This window comes from Panthera tigris, chromosome A2 (assembly GCF_018350195.1).
Source record: "Panthera tigris isolate Pti1 chromosome A2, P.tigris_Pti1_mat1.1, whole genome shotgun sequence".
NCBI classification, from domain to species: domain Eukaryota; kingdom Metazoa; phylum Chordata; class Mammalia; order Carnivora; family Felidae; genus Panthera; species Panthera tigris.
Window position 1 is genome coordinate 110,263,677 of NC_056661.1, and position 14,545 is coordinate 110,278,221.

Here is a 14,545-nt window from a genome sequence, read left to right on the forward strand (position 1 = left end):
ACATTTACATGGGAAATTTGTGTGTCATAAGGATTATTTGTCTCATACAATTATGGTGTAAGTACTTAATTGCTTAGCAGAAATATCCCTGGAATGGGTATATACAGTATTTGTATTGTTACATCTACAAAATGGGGCAAGGTAGAAATGTAAGTGGAAAACCTGTCAGAATGATTTGTCTTTATACTCATCAGGTTGAATATTTTATTTTCACTGAAGGTATTTTGAGAAGTTTAACCATAAAAAAAAAATCATGGTTTACACTATTTGTTCTTTTGTTTTCTTGAGACATTTAAAGTATTCAGGAATGCATTGAACAATTTCTGTTGCTAAGGTATGGTACATTCATGAAACAATGACTTGTGGGCATTTTTTAAAAACCAAGATTCTTTATGCTAGTATCAAAAGAAGATTGATGTTGGGGCACCTAGGTAGTTCGGTCGATTAAGCACCCAATTTTGGCTCAGGTCATGATCTTGTGTTTTGTGAGTTTGAGCCCCGCATCAGGCTCTCTGCTGTCAGCATGGAGCCTTCTTTGGATCCTCTGTACCCCTTTCTGTCCCTCCCCCTGCTTGTGCCCATGTGTGGGTGCTCTCCCTCTCAAAAATGAACATTTAAAAAAAAGAGGATTGTTGCTTTTGCCAGGTATCTTTTGTTTATTTACTGAAAGATAAAAATGGTTTCTAAAGCAAAATTTTCCCCATAAATAAAAAAAGGCAAACAAAAAAGTAAGAGGGTATTGGCAATTTTCTTCTGGGATCATTTTAAATTTGAATCTTGCCACAGATTTTTCTGTTAAAAAAAAAGACTATGATTAATGAAAACAAAACACACTGCAGGTTTTTTATGATTTTTGAAGGAATATACCAATCACTGCCTAATTAATAGAAGGGCAAATCTCTAGTTGTAACACTATCTGAATGATACACAGGAATTTTCCTGAGTGTCTTCAGGCATTTTTGTTGTGAGATAATCTGGCCTTGACCTCTGCCCCCTGCCCAATGGCATTATTCTTTAAATTGTTTCTCTGTTATAGTATGTATAGGATAGCATTGATGCACACTGAATAATTTCTATTTTAATTAGAATTGTTCTAATACCTATGTTTTTCATATTCATTCTATCAAAACCACATGAGCAGAAAATTTAAGAAATTTCTTTCTTCATTCAGTACTTATTTGAATGAAATACCAATTTATTATGCGTTTATCCATTTAGCAACTCATTGAATTCTTGCTTTGTGCCAGACACTATTTTAATCACTAAGAAAATAACATTCAGAGTCCTCATGGAGCTTAAAGTATGGGGAGCAAAGGAGTGAATTATTCAGTAAATGGTAATACGATGTGTTATGTACTAGGATAGGGAACATGAGGAAGAAAATTGTTTTCATTGAGGAAGTAAAACTTGAGACTTGTTTGGTTACCTCCTTGGGTTCTTCTGTCCTTTTTTATCTCTTTCTTTCTTTCTTTCTTTCTTTCTTTCTTTCTTTCTTTCTTTCTTTCTTTCTTCCTTTCCCTTTGTAATATACTCTGTGATAAATATGCATTCCTATGACTGGACATCAGCCAACACTTTTTTTAAAAACCCAGATAAATCATGAGATGATATCTTAAATATGTCAAAGTTCACTGTAGATATAAGTATTTATTATATATTTATTACTATGATACTTAGGCATTTTGACATGAGTGCTATTTTATCATAATAAAAATATATCTAAGACAAGATTAGTAAAAGGGAGGCCAAGCAGATGTCCTGCGTTACCCTTATTAAAACAGGTAGAAATTATGTCTGACAAGCAAGGCATGAATATAATTTTGCTCAAATGCAGGAACGGAGCAAATGGGGAATTTTCATTAATTTTAGAAGAGAATTTGACCATTTATTTGAGTAATATCTGTTGTATTCTTTTTCCTGATATAATTTTCTAACAGAAATGTTACATATTCTTCATAACCCCTCATGATTCATACCTACTCCTTGTTCCCAATCATGCATCCACAGCAACCCAGGGGACTATAGTCTGTCATGCCTGTGCTCACACACAAACATAGTGTGCATATATGTGTGTTATTTTGTTCTTACAAAATATCCCCGAAGGTAGTTCTAAAATAAAACTATTTTGTGCACTGTTGAGCAAAGCGTATGTTTTCCCAAGGAAATTTATTTGAAGAACAACTGTAAAGATGTTACATTCCAGAAAGTTTATATTTTTAAGTCTCATGTCCTATTATCATGTCCTAAATCAAGGGAACACTTTGTGTTAGCTTTATTTTAATAAAGGTGATTATATCCATGGCTTCTTGTGGGAAGGTTAAAATTTTAAGTATAATTAGATGAGGATGATATACCCATCTTTGCTTTTTGATGCACCTATTACTCCTGGTGTATCTTTCATGCACTGTGGCTCTTCCTAGCACCTTCTCCATAGGTACCTTAGGGATACGGTCTTTCACGTAATACCGGCTCCCTTTTATAAGTAGGACCCACTGTAGGCTGGGACACAATGCTAACCTTCTTATGTACATTATTTTCTCAGACTTAACAACTCATTCTTTTTAATATCAAGAAAGTTAATTTTAAAGGGCTTAAGTAAGTTGACCCAGGGGACAGGCTAGAAGTTGACAGAACTAGACTTCTGACATAGGTTGTATGACACAAAAACCTGTCCTGAACCTAAATGTGTACTTACGATTTTAGTGTTGTTTTCTTCACCAAGCAGAAGAAAAGATTTCCTTTAAAAAATTTTTTTTATTTACTCTTTTTTACTTCTTTTTTTAATTTTTATTTTTAGCGAGCACGCGAGCAGTGGAGAGGGGCAGACAGAGAGAGAGAGAGAATCTTAAGCAGGCTCCAAACTCAGCACAGTGCCCAATGTGGGGCTTGATCTCATGACCCTGAGATCATGACCTGAACTGAAATCGAGAGTCAGACACTCAACTGACTGAGCCACCCAGGCATCCCTCTTTTTTTAACAAAAATTTTTGTTTTAAGTAGGCTCCACACCCAACGTGGGGCTTGAACTGGTGACTCCGTTATCAAGGGTCACGTGCTCTACTGACTGAGCCAGTCACGTTCTCCAAGACAAGTTTTTCCTAATTTTATTTTTGCAAAAAAGTAGAGAACTTAAAATTGAAGAGAAGGCAAACAAGCAAGCAAACAAAAAAAAAAAAAAGGCGATCTTATTTTATGTATTTATTTATTTTTGGTATTGGTTTGGATTTGCTGAAATGAAGAAATTTGTTTTCCTGACCTTACTTCCCAACTTTTCATACATTGTCCTCCCTCCAGTGACTAATTTGGAAGTTGATTTACATGGTGGGACATTCGGATATCCATTGGATATTGAAGCTTCCCAACAGTGCTGTGAGTGCAGTACAGCCCGACCATGTTTCATGCCTTTCTTGCATGCTGTAAAATCGTCATTTCTTTAGATTGGGCAAACATCTTCTCATAAGAGTTCTGAGCTGGCCTGATGCTGAAAGTCTACTGACTTCATCAAGTTCAACTGAAATGCAAATTTGGCATCTCCTCTCTGGGTGGTTGGAAAATGCCTTGTTTTATGTTTTGAAAAATGGATGAGTAGAAACTTGAACTGGGCTTTCATTTAGGAAAGTAGGCATTACCGTTGTCAGGTTTAATTTCTCTCTATCCATTTGACAGTATGTTTCCATGCAGAGCCTTTAATCAACAATTTAGGATTACATTTTGCCCATTAGATGGATAGTATGTCCAAAAACTTTAGCAAGCACTGAAAGGCAGTCTTAATTTTATAACAGTAAAAAGCCTCCTAGATTATTTATCTATCTATAGAGGTTTATAAAAGAAACTTTGACTTTGCCCTTAAATAGATGCTATTTCGACATGATTAGCCCAGTGTAAATAGATTCGTGTAGGTATGTGCTGAGCTTCAAAAAAACCACTTACTGCAATACTGGCTTACATCATCGTAGAGAATTCATATAGAACCATTTCACTACATAATTACAAGTTGATGGTTTATAATATACAGAAAATGGCTTGTTGCTTTATTATTAGATGTGATGAAATCCGGTGTTTGTAAAAGAAACTAAATGACCATTTCAATGGATTAATGTGTAACTTTCGTAAACGTTCCCAGTGCTGCTTTCATAACTTGAAGACCAAGGGAAGGACCTCGACCTTTCCTTTTCACTCTACACTGTTAATCTAGTCAGAGACGCTTTTACTGAATGAGAAAAACAATAGTTGGACATGACTATGAGGTAAGAAAATAGGGGAAAGAAAAATATCTGGGGAATTAAACCATGTGAGTGGTTTGACTGATGTTGATTCCAGGCTGTTCAAAGAGAGAGGAAAGCTAAATAATTTGGTTGTTTCTCAACCTTGACAAATAGTTTCATTTGACAGGATGAAATAATTAAGTCTTACTAAGGAATTTTTAATATAGCTAAGTGATTTGTGGACATGAAAACCACCAGTATGTAGCAGTCCCTTTGTTATAGATTTTGGCTGCTTATAAAGTCCTGATTTTAGTTTTCTTCCCCTGTATCTTTCCGCCCTGTCTCTAAATACTTACGAAATCTCAGGGATTATAGTGACCCTGAAATGTCATATGATCTAGAGTATTCCCATTCCTTCAGGCAGAATTGCATCCAGGGCTAAGCTCCCATATCCAAAATGCACCATTACTCTCTTGCTATCGACTGAGTTGTATCACCCAGCAATAAAAACTCACTTCTAAAAATAATTTTCTGGCATGGAGTCATTGATGGTGTTCCACAATGATTTATTAGCAACCACTATGCTTCTGCATACTGAAAATGAAAATAAAGAAGGCCTGTTCTTTCCCTTGAATGGTTCATAGGCCTGCAAACAGATCATTCCAGTCCAAGATAGTTCTATATAATGCGTAGCTCATATGAATTGCAAAATCTAGAATGCTTGGTAACATTTCCAAGAGAAGTTTCTGATGTCTTGCAGAATTATTTGTTAGTTTTGCAACTTTGGACAAAGTGTTGGGCCTCCTTGTCCAATAATTCTCTAATCTGCATGTTTTGGAGGTTTATAGTGCGGATCCCATGAAAGGATGTACTGAAAGTGCTTTGTAAACATGGTGAGCACGACTGAAATCTTAATGCAGTATTTATATTCTTATTTAGCACTCATAGTTCTTTTTGTTATTATTCTGTTAATGAAAACGGTTATCTGGAAGTGCTAAAATATCTCCAAGACACGCATTTCCTACTTGCCTCAATCTTGCATCAAGCTACTTTGTTGTAAACCAAACTACTAAATTTTGTTCCCGCTTGAGTCTTTGTAGTCATCATGAAGCGGAACTTTGATTTCTGTTTGGAACACCATATATGTTAATTATTGAATTATTTATTGAGGTATAATTTACACAGCAAAATATATTCCTTTTGCTGTATAATTCGGTGAGTTTTGACAAATGCATATCGTCGTATAATTACCACAAGCAAGTTAGAGAGCAGTTACCTCAACTTCCAAACTTTCTTTGTCTTGCTCCTTTGTCGTCAATTCCTACCCCTACCTCCAGCCCCAGGCAAAGTAGTTGAATTTTTGACCGTGTGGGAAACATAAAACAAATAACAAGTATGAAGGATGGTATATTTTGAGAGCAAGCAGACATCAGCTCTAAATGATCTAAACCATAGAATGTTTAAGGAAGAAGGGCCATAAGGGATTATTTTCAGAGGTCATAGGTGGACACTCTGTGGACTGCTGTCGTTGGACAGCTTGGTATCTTAAGCATTTCAATTTTTTGTCAATCTTTAAAAATAGAAAGATTTCAAATGCAAATCTGATTTCTGGCATTGTCTTAAAAATTGAAAATCTGGCTACACTGGGGCCCACATTTCCATGTGGCAATTGTTTTCTGTGGTTTATTCTTGGTATCCATTTTAAATAGGGCTTGTACTGCTATCCAGATGACCAAAGCAAGGGTTGGCAAATGGGGAGAAAGGGAAATGTTTATCAGTCAGTTGATCTGAAGATCATTGGCTTTGAGATCTTGTCTATTCTGAGACACAGTCCAAAATTGCCAAGGGTGCCTTTCCTTAACTGTGCCTCTATTCATTGCCCTTAAAAAGCAAAGAAAGAGAACTTTGAAAGAACGTGTACTATCAACTAAAGATTGGAAAGGGGACTTTTAGGGGAAAATCCTATTATGTAATATAAAAATGCATAAAATGACATAGTGATGTAGAAGAAGGAAAAATAGGTCATTTGTGTCCTAGTTGTCTTGTAACACTCTCTTGCTAAACTTTTTGTGTTCTAAAAGTTAGATCTTTCTGTTTCTACTTTTGCCTGCCTACATCCAATATTCTATAGTAACCAGAGTGATCATTTACAAATGCAAATCAAATCATGTTAAGGGCTTGCTTAAAATTGCCCAGTTGCTCCTTACTGTTCATAAGATAAAATCCAAACATCTTTTTGTGGCCTGCAAGGCTGTTGTGATCTGGCTCTTGCCCCTGTCACTGACCTCATCTCCTACTCCCTTCCCTTACTTGCTGAGCCTCAGCCATGTTGGCCTCCTTTTCAGTCTGTTGGGAATGCCGTTCCATCTCCAGGAGTTGTGTTATCCACTGTACTGTATGGTAGGTTCAACTTCCAGATCTTCTCATGACTTGACTGTGGTGTTGGAGCCCCTCTTAGCTTAAACCTCACATCTTCTGAGGGCCTTTCCTGCCCATACAAATGAGACACAGACGCTCACCCCTTCCCCCATCATTCCTTACCACATTAAGTTCCAGTCTTCAATTGCTTACTTTCTCTTTCCTTTTCTGAGAGCTCGCCTGACTGCTCTTCTCAGGATGTGGCATATAGTAAGTGTTCAACAAAAATTGTCAAATGAATAAAGAGTGGGTGGGTAACTTTCTCAAACTCACTGGAAGGAGGAAATTTTCAGTATCCTTTCCAGTTCCGAGGGTTAACACTTACTTAAGTTATTGAAATATTAGGATGTTTTGAAGCCAGAAAAGGGGTATTTTAATTGCATGCATTGATTTAGACAACCATTTGAAGTTATAAAGATAAACACGTGTTTATTAAGTATTCACTTAATCCCTGGATTAGTTTTATATCTCTTCAATATTGGGAAGAAGGAATATTTTTCAGTTTAGACTTAATTTATGTGAATAATGAACCAATATTTAGAAAATATTTCTCTCTTGTCATTTAGTTTTGGTTCCTCTGGTTATTTCCCTAAAATGCACAGAAGTGAAATGACATGGAGTATTTTGGCTTGAGGTAGAGTTCTTCTCTAAGTAGACCTCTTGATTTGAAAACCCTCCAAATGCTGCATGCTGTTTTTGAGAACAGTTGGTACATACCTAATCTATTTGTGATTTGAGACAGAATTTTATCATTGTTTTACAATCTAGTTTCCTTGGAGCTTAAGGGAAAGGTTTCGTGTTCCAAAAGAAGAGTTTTGCATTTATTTAAAAGAAAAAACAAGAACAAAAACAAAAACAAAAACTTGTGTCATTGCCATTCCCCAAGTAAAATCTGTCTTACAATCTGAGGCAGAATAAGAAAGTGATGAGTTGGGTTGAAGGTCATTTTGCGTAGTTTAATAATCACATTCAAACACTTGTGCTTAATGGGTTGTTGACAATTTCAGAAAACCAGATGTCCATCAGAAACAGATTTACTCCTTTTACACTCTTGTTCTTAGTTGCCATCCCAAAACTGAAGATATTTGTGGGGACATAAAAGATCTCTGTGGGAAAAATTTTAAATATGAATTGAAAGATACTTTATTTGACAGCACTTATGTTGACTTTTAGGCTTGTCTCAGTGTAACTTACACAGAGATGAGCTGAATGTGCTCATGTGTAAAGGTTAGCAGCACAGCCTTTAAATATTATTTCATTAATTTTACATCATTTGCCAATAGACTAGATGATATTTAACATGGAATATAGAACATTGAAGTTTAGAGACTTGCTGTAATTATGATCCTAGCAGGGATTGATAAGAATGGAATTGCAAACTTAAGGTGTTAGAAATTTAGATAAATTATCATACCTGGTCCTTGGAATATCGGCATGAGTATGTATGAGTGTGTGTTACAAACCCAGAATGGTCATAGATTGCCTGCAACATTCTTAGTGTTCGGTACGATGGCTGTGCAATAGCATAGAGAATACAGGGAAACACTGACAGATGAGGAAGAACACAGATAAAAGGAGAAGGAGAAGCACAGCCATCATCTTCCTCTCTGCTGGGTTCCCCACCAAAGTACCTCACCTGGTGTCAGACGAATGACACACAGTGTGTTTTACAGATGGGCCCTCAGCCGAGATTCGCACAGGTCTGTGCATTTATCTGTCACACAGATGTTTTGTCTTGTGTTTTGTAGCCAGCAAGGCAACAGCTCAACTTTGCTGGGGGATCACCTCCAGATGTTCAACCAAAGAGAGACTCTGCTACCCCACTGAGAGTGAGCAGACAGTTCCTCCCTGCATCTGGGGCCACTCAGCGACAGTACAAATTAGAAAAGGGTTAGCCCCTACCATCGTTGTAATGGTCACATTTGAAGTTCAAAAACACATACAACACAACATAATCTGAGTACTGAATGTCTTCATACATAGTCAGAAACTTACAAACAATGTCAAGTAATTTTTTATTTTAAAAATCTATAATAAGTTAAACCTGGCAGGCAAGTTTTCTGTGACTTTGGTTTGTAGATTTTTCTTGTTGATGTTAATTGCTAATTTTTCCACTCTGGCAAATTTGACTGCTTAAACAAAAACAGCTTTAGTCAAATACCTGGAAGAAGAAGTTAGGTTAACTCCTTCTATGCATTTGTATTTTGCAAAGCTGGTTCCAGGAGATCCCATTTATCACTCTTGTATTTCGTGAAACTTCGCAAAGAGCACATTCTGTTTCAGAGATGGTGAAAAAATGGCAGTTATTGTTCATGTAGACCTTGGCATTTGCTTCATAACCTGGGAAGAAAAGTGTCAAAGCACTGTTACTAAGCATCAGTTACACTTTCAGGTATTTATTTTTAAAAAATGATGAGTGAGAGAGACGAGAATAAATCCTAGATTTTTGACTCATGCAATTGAGTATTGCTGTTCACTCAGATGAGACAATTAAGTGAGCAAAACATTTTGAGTGGGAGGAGAATAAAGGTTTTCTTTGAGCTATTTAAAGTTTATGATACCTGTTTGATATTCTAGATCTAAGGAAAGATGTTGAAGCAGCTGAATATGAAGTTTGGAGCTCAGGAAGACAATGGAATTGTTTATATTAATTCAGTTGTTACCAGAATGTAGCTGTTTCAGAGGAGAAAGCAGATTGGAAGTGTATCGAAAATTCTAGGTTTCTATTTTTTTTTTTTTTTTTTTTTTGGAGATGGCTCAGGTTCTCCGGACATGAAATTCCTTCTTTATAAAATAAAGGTTTGAAGAGCATTATTACCAATGACTACATTTTATATGTATATGATCTCCACTCATAAGTTACTGTTTTATGTCAAGAAACATTTCTTTTACAAACCATCAAGGAATTCTGCCCTTGGAAGATCATTTTGCTATTTGGCCTTTTTGCCCCATCATCATAGCATTATTCATTCTGGCATTTTTCTCCCTCAGGTTTCTTTTAGTACATCACAACTATAGATGAAGCCAAAGGAACTCACTAGAACAAATGGCATTGTTTCTTTATTGCACACTGAGAATTGTTACATACATATCTTTGTCAGTGAGGTTGTAAATACTGACCCAGTGTGATCTGTGGACTAAATGATGGTATGTCCATGACCTCAAAAATACATTAACAGGTCAGATTTCAGGTTTTTTGTTAAAACATACATATGGCATGTTCTGTGAACACTCAGCATTTGGTCAGTATTAGAGGTTTTCTTTGACAATCTTGCTATCTATGGAAAACTATATTCTGGGAAATTAACACAGTTTGTCTCATCTTTGGCTGAACTAACAGTAGTAATATGAGTCTCTTACTTTCAAAGATGCTATGATTGTGTCCTGGTGCCCTTTTTGAAATGCGTTACCTTACTGACACATTAATACCCTATTTAAAATGCCACTGGATTCAGAATTAATGCAGTCACTATTTACTTTAACAAGAGAGATTTTGGTCATGTAGTGTGGTTGAAAGCCTTGTTGGCATGAATTCTAAAGAGAATGGGAAAATAGAAATGAAGACGGTGAAAAGAGATAAGGAGTTTTGTTGTGAAGGGAGTTAAATAATGGGGTTGGTTGAGGGGAGCAAGGGAGGTTTTATTTAAGATGGATTATCATTTTGAAAATGTGCAAATAAGAATATTCCAGCAGAGAGGGGAAATGTGTGTTGGAGGACAGAATGGATAATTGCAGGAGTAGATAGGATCCAGGTCATAAGCCAAGGGATTGACTGAGAATAACAGCAAAGACATTGCTTTCCAAAGAACAGGAGCAGGAAGGGTGAATAGGAGAGCTTGCTAAATGTGATGGTAGCCGGATGTTGAGTTTCCCTTTGGAGGCTTCTGTTTCCTCAGTGAAATAAGAAGCAAAGCAGGCAGTGAATAAAAGGTCTGAATATTAGAGGTTGGAGGGGAGAGGCAGTAGTTTGAAATTGTCAAGGAAAGAGTGGGAATGAATTAACTAAAGAAATGTAGTAGGACTGTCAGGCAGCACAGAGGACCCTTTTGATGGTTTTGCTCATGAATTTGAAGAGAAACATTCAACATGGTTGTAATTTGTTTGTTTGTTTCCTAGCTTATTCAGCTGCTTGGGTTTGGCAGAGATTCAGTATTAATCAAGGTTAGAAGTCTTACTTTTCCAGTAAAACCCATGTTGAAAAGGGCAAGAGAGTTGAAGACAGTATAAGGGAGTCATTTTTATTGATGGAGAATGGAGCTTAGTCCAGCAAGGAGGGAAGGGGTGGGGGATAAGAGAGGGTGGGCAGCAAGAATGTGGTAGGCTCAATTGCTTAGAGCACCCTCCAGAGCTGAGGAGAGGTTAGGGTCAGAATATTCTGAGAATGATCCAGAAGGGAATGATGTTCGAAACTGAGATTTAGGAAAGTGCACAGCTACCAATAAACACCAGGGTGACTCAGTCAGTTAAACATTCAACTTTTGATTTTGCCTCAGGTCATGATTTCACGGTTTGTCTGATCGAGCCCTGCCTTAGCTCCTCACTGACAGCAAAGAGCTTGCTTGGGATTCTCTCTCTCCCTCTCTCTCTTTCTGCCTCTCCCCTGCACTCGCTCTCTCTCTCTCTCTCTCTCTCTCTCTCTCTGTCTCAAAATAAATAAATAAACATTAAAAAAATAGACCAAGGCAAGGGTATAATCACAGCTTTGGGAGCTAAAGTAGAACAGAGGAAAAAGACCATTAGAGGTTAGGAGTTCAAGGTACTGAGTGGCCATGTTGGGACTGGGACTGGAAAGAAGACGAACAGCAATAGGGTCACCCTTTTACTTAACAGGTGGTATTTATAGCTTCATCTTGGTTATTAAATATGCCCCATCATCAAACATCCAGAAGCTGTAGAAGTCGCAGCCACTACTCAGTAAGCAGGGACTTTGGACGTGGCATTTCCTGGACAGTGGTCCTGTGCTTGCTGGTGGACCTTTCATGAATGGCCCCTCAGTTTCTGTCTCATGGCCACACATCCCATATTTTTTACTCTTTCTTCCTCACAGAGGTTCTTATGCGCAGGAACTTTTGAACCCCCTCCCAGAGGTGTCTGCTTCTTTCATACATGTCCTTGGCCCACCAGCTCTGATGAGCTAGCTCCCATGGGTTTCTCCAGCTAAGCTTTGGTAATGAGAGGGAGAAGTCCTGCAGCTCACCAAGCATCCATCCAGAAGATGGAACTATAGCAGTCTGCCTGCAGATAGTCCCTCTGAGGGGCTCTTGCAGCCTCCTTCACCTGACTAATACCTTTCTTTAGATAAAATCTTCTCCCCACAACAGCCTCTATACCCTGCTCTTGTATATCTCATCTCAGATGAGTGATGGAGGTAAGCTTTGCAAGACTGAATGATGAGCTGTAGCTCTCTCTCTCTGTCTCTCTCTGAAGAACGGATGGATGCTTGTCACCCAAAGTCCTTACCCCTGGTGTCCCAGCCCAAACTGGGACTTTTTAATGAAAACCCTGCTTATTTTCTATGGCATTATATGTTCTTTTTCTAACAGCCAATTAAATGGGATCCTAGAGTTGTATAGTCAAAGTTTAGAAATATTACATTGTCCCTTTTCTCCAAAATCTCAGCAGTATGCAAGGTCTTATGTATTTATGATATGAAGAGCTGATTAGCATTGGTACAAAAGTCCTGCAAATAATTTCCTATAAAGTACTTAGAGACATTTAAAGCATGATGGGATGATTGTTCTTATGCTGACAGCCCAGGAACAATAGAAATTAGATTGTAGGCACAAAGGAAACTAATATTTAATTTGCCTTCTTCATTTTGACATACATTGTGATTGGTAGATATTCTCATAGCTTGATTGTGTCTAACTTAAGATTGGTGATGTTTACATCTTATTTGTGGCTTATCCTAAATTGTTCTTTATGTCTCTAGAATCTTGTTCTCAACCCAACCAAATATAGTATAAGCTGTAACTCTCTCCAACAAAATCTTCCAGCATTCTCCCCATCTTCTTGTGCTCAAACCCCACCAGCCTTTCATTTGCTTTAATGCCACTAAACTCCTTTTTCCAGCACACATACTGTGCCTTGGGCCAGAAATGCTCTCTACCCTTATTTCAAACCCTCATACACATAACTGACAACTCCTTTTCTATCCTTCCTCTTTCATGTCTCAGCCTAAACATAGCACCCTCTAAGTGAAACCTCCCATAGCCATCCACAGTTGTGCTCCTGTGCCAACTAGGGTGTACTCTTAGAACGCCCTGTGCTTTTCATTTTCATTTACCATACTTGAAAATAAGAATAAACTTATTTATCTATTTGGTGCCTTTCTAACACACTAAACTATAAGCTCCATGAGGGCATGGTATCTTGAACATAGTTGGTGCTCAATCAATATTTGTTGAACAAATGAATGAAAACTCCCAGTAGTTTTACCTACAGTGAAATTTAAGGATTTCATCACTGTGTGCATAGCCATCTGAGGTTGTGTGGCCTGGAGGAAAGTCTGTAAGCCTAAAGTGGGTAAGACACCGTTCAGAGTTGGAGTACTAGGTATTCTAACTCTAAGCATGTATTTAGTCTTAGAAACATAGTTAGGGGCACCTGGGTGGCTCATTTGGTTAAGTGTCCAACTCTTGATTTTGGCTCAGGTTCTCACGGTTTGTGAGTTTGAGCCCCACGTTGGGCTCCGTACTGGCAGTATGGAGCATGCTTGGGATTCTCTCTCTCTCCCTCTCTCTGCCCCTCTCCCACTTGTATGAACTCTCTCTCTCAAAATAAATACAAATAAACTTTTAAAAAAAGAAACAGATATGTATGAGGTAAGCTGAAACTGGACATAGAAAAATCAGTATTCATGATTTTAGTGGTTATATTCTAAGTGTGCTGCTCATTAGCAATATTTGGCATGTTGTTTACATGGGCACTGATGTAACAGAAAACTCTAATCACTCTTGAAAACACAGTTAGGATCTGCAGATGATCAGTCAGTGGGGACCTTATCGATTTTAAGATGAAATCATCTTGAGTATTTTACCCCATTTATTGAGCTTTTATACTATGATATTTTGCTATTGTTTACATTAGGTATGTTGTCATTTTTTAAAATCATTGATCAATTAATTCATATACTTCTTTTTTTTTTTTTTTAATTTTTTTTTTTAACATTTATTTATTTTTGAGACAGAGAGAGACAGAGCATGAATGGGGGAGGGTCAGAGAGAGGGAGACACAGAATCTGAAACGGGCTCCAGGCTCTGAGCAGTCAGCACAGAGCCCGATGCGGGGCTCGAACTCACATACCGCGAGATCGTGACCTGAGCCGAAGTTGGACGCTTAACCAACTGAGCCACCCAGGCGCCCCCATATACTTCTGAAGATTAAATACAATTTAATTTATAAAGTCAAGAAAAGACCTAAGTAATAATTTTCAATTACAAATAATTTCTTCTTCCCTCTTATTTAGTTATGTTCATAAAACATTTTTACTATAACTTTTTAATCCCACATCTTTTTAAAGTTTAGGATTTCAAAATCAATATTTCCATGTTTTCCCGGTATATATAAGAGGGTGTTTATCATTTGACCAGTTAGGTATGGGAAAATTAGATAGACAAGGACTTCTCATTTGTGTTTGTACTTTATAGTGGTTGACATTTGTCATAAAAATGAGACTGTGGAAGTTTTCCATTACCGTTCCATTATTTCCATTACATTTTCTCTTTGCAGAAAAATATTCTCAGGTCTATTTGGATTAAATTGTCACAGTACAAACTGTACTTATAAAAGTTTCCTGGTTCTCCCAGAGGAAGCTTATCTACCTTTTTCCCACCATTTTCTAAGTGTGTTAAAGAGTAATCCGATTCTTAAAAGCACCTAAACACCTTATTCTCTGCCTGCTACACCAATACAATATAGAA

The 14,545-nt window shown here is 37.3% G+C and overlaps 1 protein-coding gene across 4 annotated transcripts in view; it reads left to right on the forward strand.

Annotated features, from left to right (window-relative positions):
• The window catches only part of HDAC9 (histone deacetylase 9), a 955,850-nt gene that overhangs the window by 580,796 nt on the left and 360,509 nt on the right, over nucleotides 1-14,545 (forward strand). The window lies entirely within an intron of this gene.